The 16,982-nt window shown below is 42.3% G+C and overlaps 1 non-coding gene across 1 annotated transcript; it reads left to right on the top strand.

Moving 5' to 3' along the window:
• Positions 1 to 5,425: 5,425 nt before the first annotated feature.
• On the top strand, positions 5,426 to 5,531 carry LOC132232079 (U6 spliceosomal RNA). The gene has a single exon (XR_009452241.1). It is a non-coding gene; the product is annotated as a U6 spliceosomal RNA (small nuclear RNA).
• Positions 5,532 to 16,982: the final 11,451 nt, after the last annotated feature.

Below are 16,982 nucleotides of genomic sequence, written 5' to 3' on the forward strand. Positions count from 1 at the left end.
CTTAGGCCTCCGCTCCTGAAAGTAGGTATCTGGTTTGTTTTGGTTCGAAACAATGTATAACTCCAGCTCTGACTCCAGCTCTGAGATCCCAGCTTGCTAAAAGCTGGTTTCTGGGGTTTTTTTTTTAGCTTCTATATTTGTTAAAATGTTTCAAACTGCAGGCTCAGAGGCCTGCAAGGCAGGCGGGGAACGTTGGAGTCCTCCATCACTGAAGCAAGCAAGCCTCATGTTAGTTTCAAGCTGCCTGGTTGCCAGCCGCCATCTTGGCTGACAGTTAATTTGCATATCGCCCTGATTAGCCAATGGGAAGGGTAGAGGTCGTACGCCAATTACCATGTTTCTCTTTTATTAGATAGGATTGAAAGTGAAATAAAGAGCTTCCTAGACATAAGAAGACTAAAGGAGTTCATTACCACCAAACCAGCATTGCAAGAAATGCTAAAGGGACTGCTTCAAGAAGAAGAAAGAGAGAGAGAGAGAGAGAGAGAGAGAGAGAGAGAGAGAGAGAGAGAGAGAAACTTAGCATCTAAAAACGGCTGTAAATAAGTACCTATTGCCTGGCCAGTGTTGCTCAGTTGGTTGGGTGTCATCCCATGCAGCAAGAGGTTGCTGGTTCAATTCTTGGTCAGGGCATATGCCTGGGTTATGGGCTCAACCCCCAGTAGGGAGTGTGCAGGAGGCAGTGAGTTAATGTTTCACTTTCACATGTTTCTTTCTCTTCCTTCCTCTCTCTCTGAAAATCAATAAAAATATTTTTAATTTTTTAAAAATCCTCACTTGAGGATATTTTTCAAATGATTTTTAGAAAGAGGGAAGGACAGAGAGAAATATCAATGTGAGAGAAACACATTGATTGGTTGCCTCTTGTACACACCCTGACCAGGGTCTGGGCTAAAGAGGAGCTTGCAACCAAGATATGTGCCCTTGACCAGAATTGAACCTGGGACCCTTCAGTCTGTAGGCTGAGGCTCTATCCACTGAACAAAACCAGTTAGGGCAATAAAAATGTTTTTAAATAAGTAAACAAATAGCTTTAAATGTAAATGGCTTAAATGCTCCAATCAAAAGACATATGGTAGCTGAATAAATAAGAAAACACAATTCATATATATGCTGTCTACCAGAGACCCAACTCAGAACAAAAGATACACACAGGCTGAAAATGAGGGGATAGAAAAAATATTCCATGCAAATTCAAATGAAAAAAAGCTGGTGTAGCAATAGTTGTATCTGACAAAATAGATTTCAAAATGAGGGCCATAACAGTATACAAAGAAGATCACTACATAATAATAAAAGGATTGATCCAACAAGAGTATATAACACTTATAAATATATATGCATCCAAAATAGTAGCACCTAAATCTATGAAAAAATTTTGGTGGAATTTAAGGGAGAGATCTATATCAATACAATCATAGTAGGGGACTTCTAACACCCCACTGTCAACAATGAATAGATCTTCCAGACAAATTATCAACAAGGAAACAGCAACCTTAAACAACACACTAGACAAGATGGATTTAATTGATATCTACAGAATATTTTATCCCAAAGCTGCAGAATATACATTCTTCTCAAGTGCATATGGAACATTCTCAAAGATAAACCACATGTTAGGACACAAAAGAAGTTTCAATAAATTTAAGAAGATTATAATCATATCAAGCACCTTCACTGACAACAATAGCATGAAACTAGAAATCAACCACGATAAAAAAAAAATACAACTCTCAAAACACATGGAGGCTAAATAGCATGTTATTAAACAACTAGAGGCCTGGTGCATGAAATTCATGCACTTGGGGGGTTCCTTAGCCCAGCCTGTGCCCTCTTGTAGTTGGGAGCCCTCGGGGGACATCTGACTGCCATGGAGGCAGGAGAGGCTCCAGCCACTGCTGCTGCATTCGCCAGCTGTGAGCCCAGCTCAGGGCTTCTGGCTGAGTGGCACTTTCCCTGTGGGAACACTGACCACCAGGGAGCAGCTCCTGCATTGAGCGTCTGCCCCCTTGTGGTCAGTGTGTGTCATAGCAACTGGTTGTTCCATCGTTCAGTCGATTTGCATATTAGCCTTTTATTATATAGGATGAATGGATTACCAATGAGATGAAGGGAGTAATAAAAAATTACCTGGAAGCAAACAAAAACGAACACACAGCCACTCAAAATCTATGAGACACAGCAAAAGCAGTCCTGAGAGAGAAGGTCATAGCTTTACAGGCCTATCTCAAGAAGCAAGAAAAGTCTCTAGTAAACATTCTACAGCTAAAAGAATTGGAAAGTGGAAAAGCCCAGAGTAAGTAAAAGTAAGAAAATAATAAAGATCAGAGCAGAAATAAATGACATAGAAACTAAAAACAATAGATCAATGAAATAAATAAGATCAATGAACTTTGGAGAAACCAAAATAGCAGCATAGGTAAACACTGGAGATTGCTGCCTTGCACAACGACTTCAAAAATACAACTAAAAGACAGAAAGGACATCATCCAGAACCACAGGAAGGCTGGCTGAGTGGAAATTCTACAACTAGAAGGAAAGAGAAAAGCATACCGAGACTCAGAGGAGGTGTGGTGCGGAAGTAAAATACAGAGGTATAGAGGCACGTGTGGAGAGGGTTGGCGGCTGAGGACACAGTTGTCTTTTTCAATCAGGAGGGAGTCTCAAGCTCTGAGCTCCAGTTCCGGGTGAGTCTCTGGGGACACAGACTCATACGGGAGAAACTGGACTGTCTGGCATCGGTCGGAACTCAAGGGCAGCTTTCTCTCAGGGGTGCTTGCAGCGATTGCTGGGACACTGAGAAGCAGGGCCTCTGAGGGCAGGCCTGAGAACAGCCATAACTGCACACTCCACCCTGTTGATCCCCTGGGACCCCGCCCTGCCCAAGCCACAGAGGCTTTTGCATATGAAAGTCCTGGCCCTTTGCAATCTGATAATTACCTAACAAACTGCAGCTGGCCCAAGGCCCCAGGGCAACTCGCATTGCATCACAGCTGGCTCCTACTGGATAGCCTCAGGCAGAGGCTAGATTAGTACCTCCTTAGAGATCCTGGAGCCAGTGTGCCCGGTTGTCAGAATGGGACCATCCAGATTGCAGCTCCTCGGATTCATAAAGGACACACTCAGGGGGCAGACACAGTGAGCACCAAAGCCCCATTGAAGCAAGTCTTGCCCCATAAGGGGGTCTCCAGCACAGAAGTTCTCCCACTGCAGACACAGCTGATTCTCACAGCCAATTGGCCTGGAGGTCAATCCCTCCCAGTGTTACCTACAACAATCAAGGCTTAACTACAACAAGACTGTGCACAAAGGCCACAAATGGGTGCACCAAGAGTGTGTACCTCAGGTAATTGGGGAGGCTGAACCACTGGGCCCTATAGGACACTTAGCACAGATAGCCACTCTATCAACACAGGGAAGCATAAAAAATGCGGAGACAAAGAAACAGGTCACAAATGACAGAAATGGAGGAAAGCACACTACTGGATATAAAGTTCAAAACCACACTTTTAACGTTTTTCAAGAATTTTCTAGAAACAGCTGTTAAACTTAATGAGATGCTCAAGAAATCTAATGAGACCCTTGAGATTGTGATAAGAGACCAACTAGAAATTAAGCATACACTGACTGAAATAAAGAATATTATACAAACTCCCAACAGCAGACTAGAGGATTGCAAGAATCAAGTCAAAGATTTGAAATACGAAGAAACAAAAAACACCCAACTGGAAAAACAAAATGAAAAAAGAATCCAAAAATATGAAGAGAGTGTAAGGAGCCTCTGAGACAGCTTCAAGAGTACCAACATCTGAATTATAGGGGTGCCAGAAGATGAGAGAGAGCAAGATATTGAAAACCTATTTGAAGAAATAATGACAGAAAACTTCCCCTACCTGGTGAAAGAAATAGACTTACAAGTCCAGGAAGCGCAGAGAGCCCCAAACAAAAGGAATCCAAAGAGGACCACACCAAGACACATCATCATTAAAATGCCAAGAGCAAAAGACAAAGAGAGAATCTTAAAAGCAGCAAGAGAAAAACAGTTAGTTACTTACAAGGGAGTACCCATACGACTGTCAGCTGATTTCTCAACAGAAACTATGCTGGCCAGAAGGGAGTGGCAAGAAATATTCAAAGTGATGAATAGCAAGAACCTACAACCATGATTACTTTATCCAGCAAAGCTATCATTCAGAATTGAAGGTCAGAGAAAGAGCTTCACAGATAAGAAAAAGCTAAAGGAGTTCATCACCACTAAACCAGTATTATATGAAATGCTGAAAGGTATCCTTTAAGAAGAGGAAGAAGAAGAAAATGGTAAAGATACAAACTATGAACAACAAATACACATCTATCAACAAGTAAATCTAAAAATCAAGTGAATAAATAATCTGATGAACAGAAAAAAAAAAGATCAATGAACTTTTGACCAGACTCATCAAGAAACAAAGAGAAAGAACCCAAATGTAGTCAGAAATGAAAGAGGAGAGAGAATAACAGACATCACTATCTACCCCCTCTTCCCTGCTGTTTTCACAACTCAGGGATAATTGGCACCAAGGAGTCTCTAGTTAGTAGATAGTTCTGTTCCCTTCCCCTCCAAACAAGCCTCTTTTGAACTCTTCATAACTTTTACTCTAAGTATGTTTTACAGGCTTGGGAAAAATACTGACAAGACACCACCTTAGGACATCTACTGGACTGTCTCCTGAAAAATAAACAAACCATAGCCTTTCAAGACAGACCCCCTGGTATCTGTTCAACTTCAGCCCCAAATCCTCCTCCCTTCCTTGTAGCTTAGCAACAGCCAGGACTTAAAAGGGGAAGCATCCTTTGTTTTTTGCCCTATATTGATTAGCAATGCACAGGCCCTTTCCTCTCTTGGAAAGTAAAAATAAACTCCCTCTCTGCATCTCTTCTCTCTGTTGTGAATTCTTTCACAGCCCCTCTAGCCTGGCCAAATCCTAACAAGTATTATGTTAAATGTAATAAGCCAGTGAGAGAAAGACAAGTATCACATGATCTCAATTATATGTGGAATCTAATGAGTAAAACAAAATAGGTCCAGACACCCGGAATCATGCAACAGACTGACATATTACAGAGGGAAGGCTGGAGCACTTGGGGTGGGGTGGGAGGGGATCAACCAAAGAACTTATATGCATAACCCACGGACACAGGCAGTAGTGCAGGGAAAGCTTGGGGAGAAGGCAGGAGCAGGGTGAAGGAGATTACTGCGGGGAGAAAAGTGTCTGTAATACTTTCAACAGTAAAGATAAATTTAAAAAAATGTTTTTAAATGAAATGAGTTCCAAATAGGATAATGTTCTTATAACTTCAGGTACATTACAAAGAATAATACTTTAGGACTATACAACTGGGAGGAAAAACTGTATTAGCTGGCTATTGAAAAAAAGTGATTCAGGTGCTGGCTTCAGCAGCACATGTACTAAAATTGGAATGCTAAGTGAAGATTAGCATGGCCCCTGTGCAAGGATGGCACACAAACTCATGTAGCATTCTATAATTTTTAAAAAGTGATCCAGGAAAGCATAAAGCTGTGATGGCAAACCTATGACACGCGTGTCAGAGGTGACACGTGAACTCCTTTTGGGTGACATGCATCGACAGAGACAAAAAAAACTGCATAATTCAAATATTTGTCTCTTGCAACGGCCAGAGTTGGGCATCACTCGAGTAATATTATTGCTCACGTTACTCATGATCAATAATGCAATTCTAAAACCGGATGTAAACATGTACATCGGTGTTGTGTAGCAAAGATACATAGAGAAAACATCCAAGATACATTGTTCCAATATTGACATTAATATAAAAAGGTTAAGAATTGCACTATAAAGAGATTAATCTTTACTCATGACATTTTATTTTTACTCGAGTGACAAAATGCCCAATTCTGGAAACGGCCTCATTATTGTCAACATGTGCCTCGGGTAAGCTTCCCGTGCGTTCGGGTGCATTCGGCAAACGGACGCACTTGATCGCCATGTTCGTTAGGAGACAGGAGTGGGAGGGTTAGAAGAAAAAGATATACAGTGCAACAGTGCTCGACGAGACGTTCTGCGTGTCGGATAATTGATTACAGCACCCTATATTTGTTGGTTATACATACTATCTTTGAATTGTTTTGCACCAGGAGTCAGTGCAACAACACTGCAAAAAGTTAATAGGTAAGAAACCTATCAACCTTTTATAAAAAACGCCGTGATTTATGTATTTATTTATGTATTTATGTATTTATGTATTTATGTATTTATTTATTTATTTATTTTTGCAGCCTTGTGATGGAGAATCAAAAAAATAAAAAAGCAAGATTGAATGATAAAGGAAGTGGAAGTAGCAGTAGCCGACCCTTTCAAGACATATGGACCGAGATGTATGGGATTGTCGACAGAAACAACAGATCATTGTGCATCTGTGTAATGAAATGATAGTAAGCAGAACGTGGAATGTAAAGAGACATTTTGAAACTAATCGTTGTCAGCTCTTGAAAAAAAGTATTGATGAAAGGAAGTAATACATTTCTAGGCAGCTACACCTCTATAAAAGTCAATCAAATTCCATCATTAAATTTGTAAGATGCTCTACAAACTTAACATCAGCAAGTTACTGTATTGCTCACTCCATAGCTTAGCATGGAAAAGCCCTCAGTGACGGAGAATTTATTAAGGAAACATTTCTAAGATGTGCACCAGCTCTATTTCACGATATGAAAAATAAAGATGATATTATTAAAAGAATTTCTGAGTTACCACTCAGTAGAAATGCTATCAAAGACAATAATAGATCTTAACAAAAACATACAACATCAATTTAAAAAAGACTTAAATAGTTGTAAATATTTTTTGATTTCTCTTGATGAAACTACTGATGTCACATCAAATACTCGGTTGGCCATTATTGCTAGATATTCTGATGGTCTCACAATGAGAGAAGAGTTGATAAAGTTAGAATCAGTGCCAATAAGTACATCAGGAAATGAAATATGTAAGGTTGTTATAAAAACATCCAGTGACCTAAACATTGATATCTCTAAAATTGTGTCAGTCACGACAGATGGGGCACAAATATGGTGGGAAAAAATGTGGGATTCCTGAAATTGTTTATGGAAGCTATTAGACATCCACTTGTACCTTTTCATTACATTATCCATCAGGAGATGTTGTGTGCCAAATCGGGATTCTCAGAATTGAATGATTTGATGTCAGTTGTAACAAAAATTGTGAATTTTATAGCTTCTTGACCCCTTCACAAGCGAGAATTTTCTGCACTTTTACAGGAAGTTGATTCAACCTACAGTGGACTACTGATGTTCAATAATGTGAGATGGCTGAGTCGAGGTAAAGTACTTGAGTGATTTGTGGAGTGCTTTGAAGAAATTACGGTATTTATTGAGAATAAGGATCTGGCAAACTTTCCTCAGATCAATGATCATAAGTGGGTCAGCAATTTGATGGTTTTTACAGATCTCTCTGTTCATATGAATGAACTGAACTTAAAATTACAAGGTTTTGGCAAAAGTATTGATGTTATGTTTGGATACATCAAATCTTTTGAAAGTAAACTTAAAATTTTCAAGCAAGATATTGAAACTAAAACTTATAAGCATTTTCCTCGGATAAAAAAGTATTTCGAGAAGGCCACTACAACGAGTGTAATGGAGTTCATACTTATGTACCAGAATATAGTAAACTCCTTATTTGAACAGTTCAGTGAAAGATTCGACCAATTTAGGAGCCTAGAACAGACCATTAAAATAATTAAGTATCCGGATGTAGTTGTTTACAGTACTTTGGAATTAAAGGATTTCCAGTGGATGCAAATTGATGACTTAGAGATGCAACTTGCAGATTTTCAAGGTAGCATTTGGATTCATGTGTTTGTTGACTTAAGGGCGAAACTTGAAAATCTGGAACGAAATTGTTTGAATAATGAAGAAGAGTACAACTACGAACAAGAAATTTTGAGTGCTTGCAACAGAGTACCTGACACTTTTAGCGACATAAAAAATCTAGCGATGGCTTTGCTAACAATTTTTTCATCAACATATTTTTTGAGACTTTGTTCTCAGCATTAAATAATATTAAAACGAACAAAAGAAACTGGCTAACAGATGAAGTTAGTGGCGCTTACTTGGCCTTGAAGTGCACCAAGTATGAACCTGCAATCGAAGAATTAGCAGACAAACTTCAGCACCAAAAAAGTCACTAATTTCTAGTTTTCGTCCCATTTGATTATCATTGTTTTTATTATTATTTTTTCCTAAATGTACATTGTTTTTCTGTTTTTGTTCATTTTATACATATTTTGGTTGATTTTTCTTTGTTAAATGGCATTTAAATATATAAAATAAATATCAAAAATATAAATCTTTTTTTTACTATGGTTGCAAATATAAAAAAAAATTATGAATATTTCTATATGTGACATGGCACCAGAGTTAAGTTAGGGTTTTTCAAAATTTTGACACACCAAGCTCAAAAGGTTCACCATCACTGTCCTAAAGCAAAGCGCTTTCTTATTTTCTTGTTTTATGATCCCTTATAATGCTTGTCAGAGCTTGGGGGCAACACTCAAGAAAACACAAACAATCCTTGTTCAACCCAGATGTCCATGTACCAGCTCACACCTCTCAGCCTGCCACCTAAAGTAGCCACTTGTTTCTTAGAACCATGGACCTAACTGAGTCTCACTGCATAGGTGTCCGAGTGAGAGGCTCCCCCAGGTCAGCAGAAACTCAAGGAGTTGCTTTTGTTTACGTGTGAAGTTAACAGCTTGTGTGTTATATAGAAAGGCCCAGCTGAGAGTCTTGTTTCTAGAAGAGGCAGGCTGATATGGAAAGGAGGTGACAGGTGCATGGGGGTCCAGGTGGTGTGATCCTGAGCAATCATATTTCTGAGTCAAATAGAAGGTGGGGCATGGTTGGGAGGGTCTTGTGGTTGGAGGGCTCTTGGGGGATGGCAGCATTCAATTTCAATGATGTGGGAGGTCGTTATATAGGCATTTATTTACCTTATAATCTTATATTAAATGGTGAGTTTATATGTTAGACACTTTGTGCATGTGCATTATATTCACAAGAAAGGTTTTGTTTAAATAAAGAAAACCAGAGCAATGATGGGTCTCAGCAGGACCGCTGTGCACTCTGAAGGCCAGGAGAGCACGGGTGGGAAGGACACTGCAGGTGCTCTGTAGGTGGGAGCAGCGCTGTCACGGCCGTGATCGCGCTCAGATGCCACAGGGCAGTGAATACCAGGGGGATGTGTGCAAGATACACAAGCCTCAGAGCCTTTCCTCTGCAGCGAAAGCTTTTACGGGTTGGGAATTCTCCACAAGTGGAAGCTCCTGAAAAGGTGTCATTCGCCAAAATCGTGTGCCTTACTTCTCTTTTCAAACTTTCCACTCATTGTGGACCCAACTGCAGTGTCGTGACAGAGTCTCCCAAACTCCTTTCTGTAACCTCCTCCTTACTATGCCATCTCCTTACCCCAATGATATCCACATGTGCCTTCATTTCCACTCTTCTTGAGCCTCCTCTTTCTCTCTTGCCCTCTCTTTGTGACCCCTCTATTTGATAGGTCATCGACATTCTCAGCTGGCCTGGCCACGCCCTAGTGGTGGGTGGGCCTCTGCAGGAGTGTGGTTTCCATACAGCAGGATGGATAGCGCCCAGATTTGGGAGTGCTGATAGGGTGAGAGGTCAGGGCCCAAGGATGTGCAGTTGGGGCTTGACTAAGAAAGAGCGCTCTCTTTCTGTAAACAGTGCCATTAAGATAAATCTCATCACTGAATTCAGTAGTGGACTGGGGTTCCACACAATGGGGATCTATGGACTGAACTACTAGCAGTTCCCAGCATGGAATCTGGGAACAGAACTAACATCTGGGGTTTTAATTCAAATAGGGAACTGACTGGAAAGCCAATTAGATCAGTGGCTCAATGCATAGAGTGAAGCTCAGATCTGAGAGGCCCAAAACTCACAGAAATAGCAAGAAAGACTGAACTCAAAAGGTTTGTGGGGTACCACACCTGTGTTTCTCATTGTCCCCAAAGACATAAGAAGTGCACTTTGGAGTCTGTCACAGCCATCAAATTTGTTAAAAAACAAAATTCAACTGTAAATTTAAAGATTAAATTGGATTTATTCAGTGATTCGTGAGTGGGGCAGTGTCCCATCTGGCACAGATAAAGGCACTCTGAAGAGCTGTTCAAAATGCATAGGCAGAAGGGGGAGGGACACTCTTCCAGGCAAGGTCACCTTCCTCTAGGCAGGGGTTGAAAAGGACAATTAGGTTAGGAGTAAGTCTTGGTTTGATGATATGAGCTTAGCATAAGTAACTCTATTTGGGGCCTGTTATATCTTTTTCTAAAAAATAATTCTTTATTGTTTAAAGTATTACATGTGTCCCCTTTCCCCCCCATTGACCCCCTCCTGCTCGCTCCCTCACCCCCCTTCCCAGGCCTTCAGCACCCTATTGTCTGTGTCCATGGGTTATGCATATCTGTTATATCTTTTTTAACACTCCCATGCAACAGGAAGCCTGAGGGGGGAGGGCAATCCAAGGTATGACCAACAGGGCTTAAGTGCCCATTGTCTATGTGCTACATAAAATGTAGCAGTTACCACCCAGGCAGGATGGACAGGCAGGGAGAGGGGGCCCATCCCAGCAGCTCTTCTGGAAGCCCCACTAGCCAACTTCCACATAATTTCATAACCAGATCAAGTCACATAACCATCCTAACAATAGGTGATCTAGGAAGCTGAGTATTTTAACTGAGTAAATTACTACCCCCAATAAACTCAGAATTTTGTAAGGGAGGCAGAGGAAAGAATGGTTATAAACAAATAGGTAGTGTCTGCTGTGCTCACTAAAATACTCCTACCCTGAGCTTGTTATTCATCAGAAATCCATCTCCACTTAAACTTTCAATTAACAAAAACAAGATGGGAATACATCCTCCATGGGACATAACTAATCACTCTCAGTCACAACATTTCCCTAAGAAAACAGGACAGTTGTACATATGAAACATAGTTAAACAACTGTTCATACGTTCTATTGTGTAGAAATCACCTAGAATTGTTAAGTTGGTAGACAAAATCCTACATAATAAAAGGCTAATATGCAAATCGACCAAATGGCAGAATGACAGGTTGCTATGATGTGCACTGACCACCAGGGGGCAGACTGTCAATGTAGGAGCTGCCCCCTGGTGGTCAGTGCACTCTCACAGTGGGATCATCACTCAGCCAGAAACCAGGCTCACGGCTAGTGAGTGCAGTGGTGGTGGCAGGAGCCTCTCCCGCCTCTGCAGCAGTGCTAAGGATGTCTGTCAGTCAGACATCCCTCGAGGGCTCCCAGACTGTGAGAGGGCACAGGCCGGGCTGAGGGACACCCCCCTCCAGTGCATGAATTTCATGCATGGGGCCTCTAGTATCTAAATACAGAAAAACTGCTTGAAGGGCTATAAAATTTTGTTCTGTAATTTGTATATAATTCTTATAATGAAATGGAAAGCCTTTTTGTTTAAAACATAGGAAATAATTTTTAAAAGCAATTTTTAATGTTAATTTATAATTTTTTATTTGGTTAGCAAAACAATAAGACATCCCTCAGTGTATCATTTTGTTTGAACACAACTTCATCTTCAGGAGTTGAACACTGATGGAGTGAATAGAGAGAAAGATTGGTGGTTTGAGCTGCCCAGCATACTTCTGGGAAAGGAGGCATGTTAGTAAACTATATCAGCTAAATCATTTGAAATTGTTCAGCATCAATCCTCCACGAAGATTGTTGTTGGCTGTATTTCAATTAGTTTATTGGGAGGGAATGATGGTGTAGCTGTTCTCATTCTACAGTCGGGGAAACTTCAAAATTCCCTGCTGAAGGGCATGGGGGAGGAGCTGAGACACTTGACCACTGAGCAAGGTGTTTCAAATGAGCGAGTTTGGCTTGATAGGCACATTTCCCATTCCTGTGCCTGCACCCAGGGGTGTCATGCCTGGATTCATGGCTTTTAAAAGAAGTAAAAGAGAAAGAAGAAGAAGAAGAAAAAAAGATCAAGTGCCCCTTCCCAGCTTGAAGATCTCAATGGCAACTGCTGGTGGCAAGTTCTATCCCAGGAGGGCCCAGGCGGTCCTCTAGTACACACTTGCCAAGGGGGGACAAGCAGGGACAAGCTGCGGCCTGCTTCCTTTGCTTCCCCTTTGGATGAAACCAGCCTCAACTTTCTCATGTTTGTATTAGGTGTACCTTTATCACAGATTCCAAAGTAAAGGCGGCTTTTAAATACACCATTGCTACCATCAAAAGCAAAAGCAAAACAAAGTTCTTCTTTCCTCTCATTCTCTTCTACAATATTCTTTTTTCTCTAGTTTGCGTTTATCAGGTTTCTAGAATAGAAACATTCATCATCTCAGAGGCTCAGTTTTCTCACAAAGGATGTTCTAATTCAAGTTATGTATTTTTTTATTTTTAAATTTTATTGCTTAAAGTATTACAAAGAGTAGTGCACATGTCTCCTTTTTTTTCCCCATTGACCTTCCCCCGGTCTCCTCTACCCCCCAGTATGTTGCGTCCATTGGTTCTGCTTATATGCATGCATACAAGTCCTTTGGTTGATCTCTTACCTCCTCCACTACCCTCTCCAGCCTTCCCGGTGTAGTTTGACAGTCTATTCCAGGCTGCTCTGCCTCTGTATCTATTTTTGTTCATCAGGTTATAATGGTCTTTATTATCCATAAATGAGTGAGATCATGTGGTATTTTTCTTTCATTGACTGGTTTATTTTACTTAGCATAATGCTCTCCAGTTCCATCCATGCTGTTGCAAATGATAAGAATTCCTTCTTTTTACAGCAGTGTAGTATTCCATTGTGTAAATGCACCACAGTTTTCTAATCCATTCATCTGCTGATGGGCATTTAGGCTGTTTCCAGATCTTAGCTATGGTGAATTGTGCTGCTATGAACATAGGGGTGCATATATCCTTTCTGACTGGTGTTTCTGGTTTCTTGGGATATGTTCCTAGAAGTGGGATCACTGGGTCAAATGGGAGTTCCATTTTTAACTTTTTGAGGAAACTCCATACTGTCTTTCATAGTGGCTGCACCAGTCTGCATTCCCACCAGCAGTGCAGGAGGGTTCCGTTTTCTTGGCATCGTCGCCAGCACTTGTTGTTTCTTGATTTGTTGATATCCAGTCTGACAGGTGTGAGATGGTACCTCATTTTTGTTTTGATGCATCTCTCAGATGATTAGTGACTTTGAGCATGTTTTCATATGTTTCTTGGCTTTCTGAATGTCCTCTTCTGAAGAGTGTCTATTTAGGTCCTTTGCCCATTTTTTGATTGGATTGTTTATCTTCCTTTTGTTAAGTTGTATGAATTCTCTGTAAATGTTGGATATTAAGCCCTTATTGGAGATAATATTGGCAAATATGTTCTCCCATGCAGTGGGATTTCTTGTTGTTTTGTTGATGGTTTCTTTTGCTGTGCAGAAGCTTTTTATTTTGATGTAGTCCCATTTGTTTATTTTCTCCTTAGTCTCTCTTGCCCTAGGACAGTGATGGCTAACCTTTTGAGCTTGGCATGTCAGCATTTTGAAAACCCTAACTTAACTCTGGTGCCGTGTCACATATAGAAAATTTTTGATATTTGCAACCATAGTAAAACAAAGATTTATATTTTTGATATTTATTTTATACTAGAGGCCCAGTGCACAAAAATTTGTGCCCTGGCGGGGGTTGGGGGGCGGGTACCCCTCAGCCCCACTTGTGTCCTCTCACAGTCTGGGACCCTTCGGAAGATAACGACCTGCTGGCTTAGGCCCGCTCCCAGGTGGCAGAGGGCAGGCCCAATCCCTAGGTGCAGGCCATGGTTGGGCTCAGAGCAGGGCCGATTGGGGAGTTGGGGTGCCATCCCCTATCATGCACAGAGCAGGGCGATCGGGTGGTTGTGATGCCATCCTCAGTCACACTCAGGGTAGGGCTGATTTGGGGGTTGGGTGCCGCCCCCTGTCACACTCAAGGCAGGGTCAATGGGGAGGTTGCGGCGCCACCCCCTGTCACGCACAGAGCAGGGACAATCAGGAGGTTGTGGTGCCACCCCTGTCACATACAGAGCTGGCTGATCAGGGGGTTGGGGTGCTGACCCCTGTCACGCACAGAGCAGGGCCCATCAGGGGGATTGGGGCTCCATACACTGTCACACACAGAGCATTGTTGATCAAGGGGTTGGGGAGCTCCCCACTGTCACCCACAGAGCAGGGCCGATCAGGGGTTTGGGGAAATCCCCCTGCCATGCACAGAGCAGGGCGGATCAGGAAGTTGTGATGCAACGCTAGGTCACTCTCAGGGTAGGGCCGATTGGGGGGTTGGGGCGCCACCCCCTGTCACACTCAAGGCAGGGCCGATTGGGAGGTTGCGGCTCCACCCTGTCACACACAGAGCAGGGCAGACCAGGGCTTTGGGGAGCTCCCCCCTATCAGGCACAGAGCAGGGCCGATCGGGTATTGGGGCGCCTTCCCCTGTCATGAACATAGCAGGGCGGATAGGAAGGTTGTGACCCTGCCCTCTGTCACACACACAGCTGCAGGGCAAGCAGGGGTTTTGGGCGCTGCCCCCTGTCACGCTGCTCCAGGGGCCAGGAGGCTTCACAGCTCGGCTGATTCCAGTGCTGGGAGGCCTCGCTGCTCCACTTGACACTGGGGCAGTGAGGCCTCGCTGCTCAGCTGATTCCAGTGCCAGGAGGCCTCGCAGCTCCACTGATCCCGGGTTCGGGAGGCCTCGCGGCTCCGCTGATCCCGGTGCTGGGAGGCCTTGCGGCTCCACTGATCCTGGTGCTGGGAGGCCTTGCTGCTTCGCTGATCCTGGTGCCGGGAGGCCTCTCGGCTCCGCTGATCCCGGGTTCAGGAGGCCTTGTGGCTCCGCCGATCCCGGTGCTGGGAGGCATATTACCCTTTTACTATATAGGATATAGGCCTGGTGCATGAGTGGGGGCTGGCTGGTTTGCCCTGAGGGGTGTCCTGGATCAGGGTGGGGGTCCCGCTTGGGTGCCTGGCCAGCCTGGATGAGGGGATGATGGCTGTTTGCAGCTGGTCACACCCCCTTCAGGGTGGGGGTCCCCACTGGGATGCCTGGCCAGTCTGGGTGAAGGGCTGAGGGCCGTTTTCAGGCTGGCGGGTGACTGAAGCTCCCAAACTCTCTTTTATTTCTTTTTTCTTTTTTATTCTGGGATTTTATTTACCTTCTATGGCTGTCACTGGAGCTGAGAGCCGTCTTTAGCTCTGAGGCTAGGCTCCAGCTCTGAGACCTCGGCTGCTGAAAACAGGTTTCTGGAGTTTTATTTAGCTTCTATATTTGTAACAATGTTTCTTAGAGAGCAGCTCAGAGCCCAGCAGGCAGGTGGGGAACCTGGCTTCCTCCGTCACTGGAGCAAGCAAGCCTCCATGTTTGCGTCAGCTGCCTGGCTGCTGGCCGCCACCTTGGTTGGCAGTTAATTTGCATATCTCGCTGATTAGCCAATGGGAAGGGTAATGAAGTTACGGCTAATTACCATGTTTCTCTTTTATTAGATAGGATATTTAAATGCCATTTAACAAAGAAAAATAACCAAAAAAATGAGTTCGCGTGTCACCTCTGACACGCATGTCATAGGTTCGCCATCGCTGCCCTAGGATCTGTCTGTAAAGATATTGCTACGGCATATGTCTGCAATTTTGCTGCTTATGGAGTCTTGTAGGATTTTTATGGTTTCCCATTTTACATTCAAGTCCTTTAGGCATTTTGAGTTTGTTTTTGTGTATGGTGTAAGTTGGTGATCTAGTTTCAGTTTTTTGCAAGTATCCAGTTTTCCCAGCACCATTTATTGAAGAGACTGTCTTGTCTCCATTATATGCTCTTGCCTCCTTTGTCAAATATTAATTGAGCATACTGGCTTGTGTTGATTTCTGGGTTCTCTGTTCTGTTCCATTGGTCTATATGTCTGTTCTGGTGCCAGTACCAGGCAGTTTTGAGAACAGTGGCTTTGTAGTATAGCTTGATGTCTGGTATTGTGATCCCTCCTACATTGTTCTTTCTCAAGATTGCTGCAGCTATTCAGGGTCATTTTTATTCCAGATGAATTTTTGGAGAGTTTGTTCTAGGTCTTTGAAGTATGCTGTTGGTATTTTAATGGGGATTGTGTTGAATTTATAGATTGCTTTTGGTAGTATGGACATTTTAATGATGTTGATTCTACCAATCCATGAACATGGTATATTCTTCCATTTTTTCATGTCTTCCTCTATCTCCCTTTTCAATGTCCTATAGTTTTCCGAGTACAGGTCTTTTATGTCCTTAGTTAAGTTTATTCCTAGGTATCTTAATTTTTTTGGTGCAATGGTAAATGGGATTGTTTTTTTCATTTCTCTTTCTGTGAGTTCATTATTGGTGTATAAAAAGGCCATAGGTTTCTAGGTGTTAATTTTCAGTTAATTTTGTATCCTGCTACTTTGCTAAATTTACTTATTAGGTCCAGTAGTTTTTAAATGGAGTCTTTGGGGGTTTTCTATGTATAGTATCATGTCATCTGCAAATAAGGACAGTTTTACTTCTTCTTTTCCAATATGGATGCCTTTTATTTCCTCTTGTCTGATCGCTATGGCTAGCACTTCCAGTACTATATCAAACAGGAGTGGTGAAAGTGGGCATCCTTGTCTTGTTCCCATTTTTAGGGGAAATGAGTTTAGTTTTTGCCCATTGAGTATGATGTTGGCTATAGGTTTGTCATATAGGGCTTTTATTATGTTGAAGTATGGTCCCTCTATTCCCACTTTGCTGGGAGTTTTTATCAAGAAAGGGTGTTGGATTTTGTCAAATGCTTTTTCTGCATCAATTGATATGATTATGTGATTTTTCTCTCTCAGTTTGTTTATGTGACATATAACATTTATTGATTTGTGGATATTGTACTATCCTTGCA

The sequence above is a fragment of the Myotis daubentonii genome, chromosome 3 (genome assembly GCF_963259705.1).
Source record: "Myotis daubentonii chromosome 3, mMyoDau2.1, whole genome shotgun sequence".
In the NCBI taxonomy this organism is placed as follows: Eukaryota; Metazoa; Chordata; class Mammalia; order Chiroptera; family Vespertilionidae; genus Myotis; species Myotis daubentonii.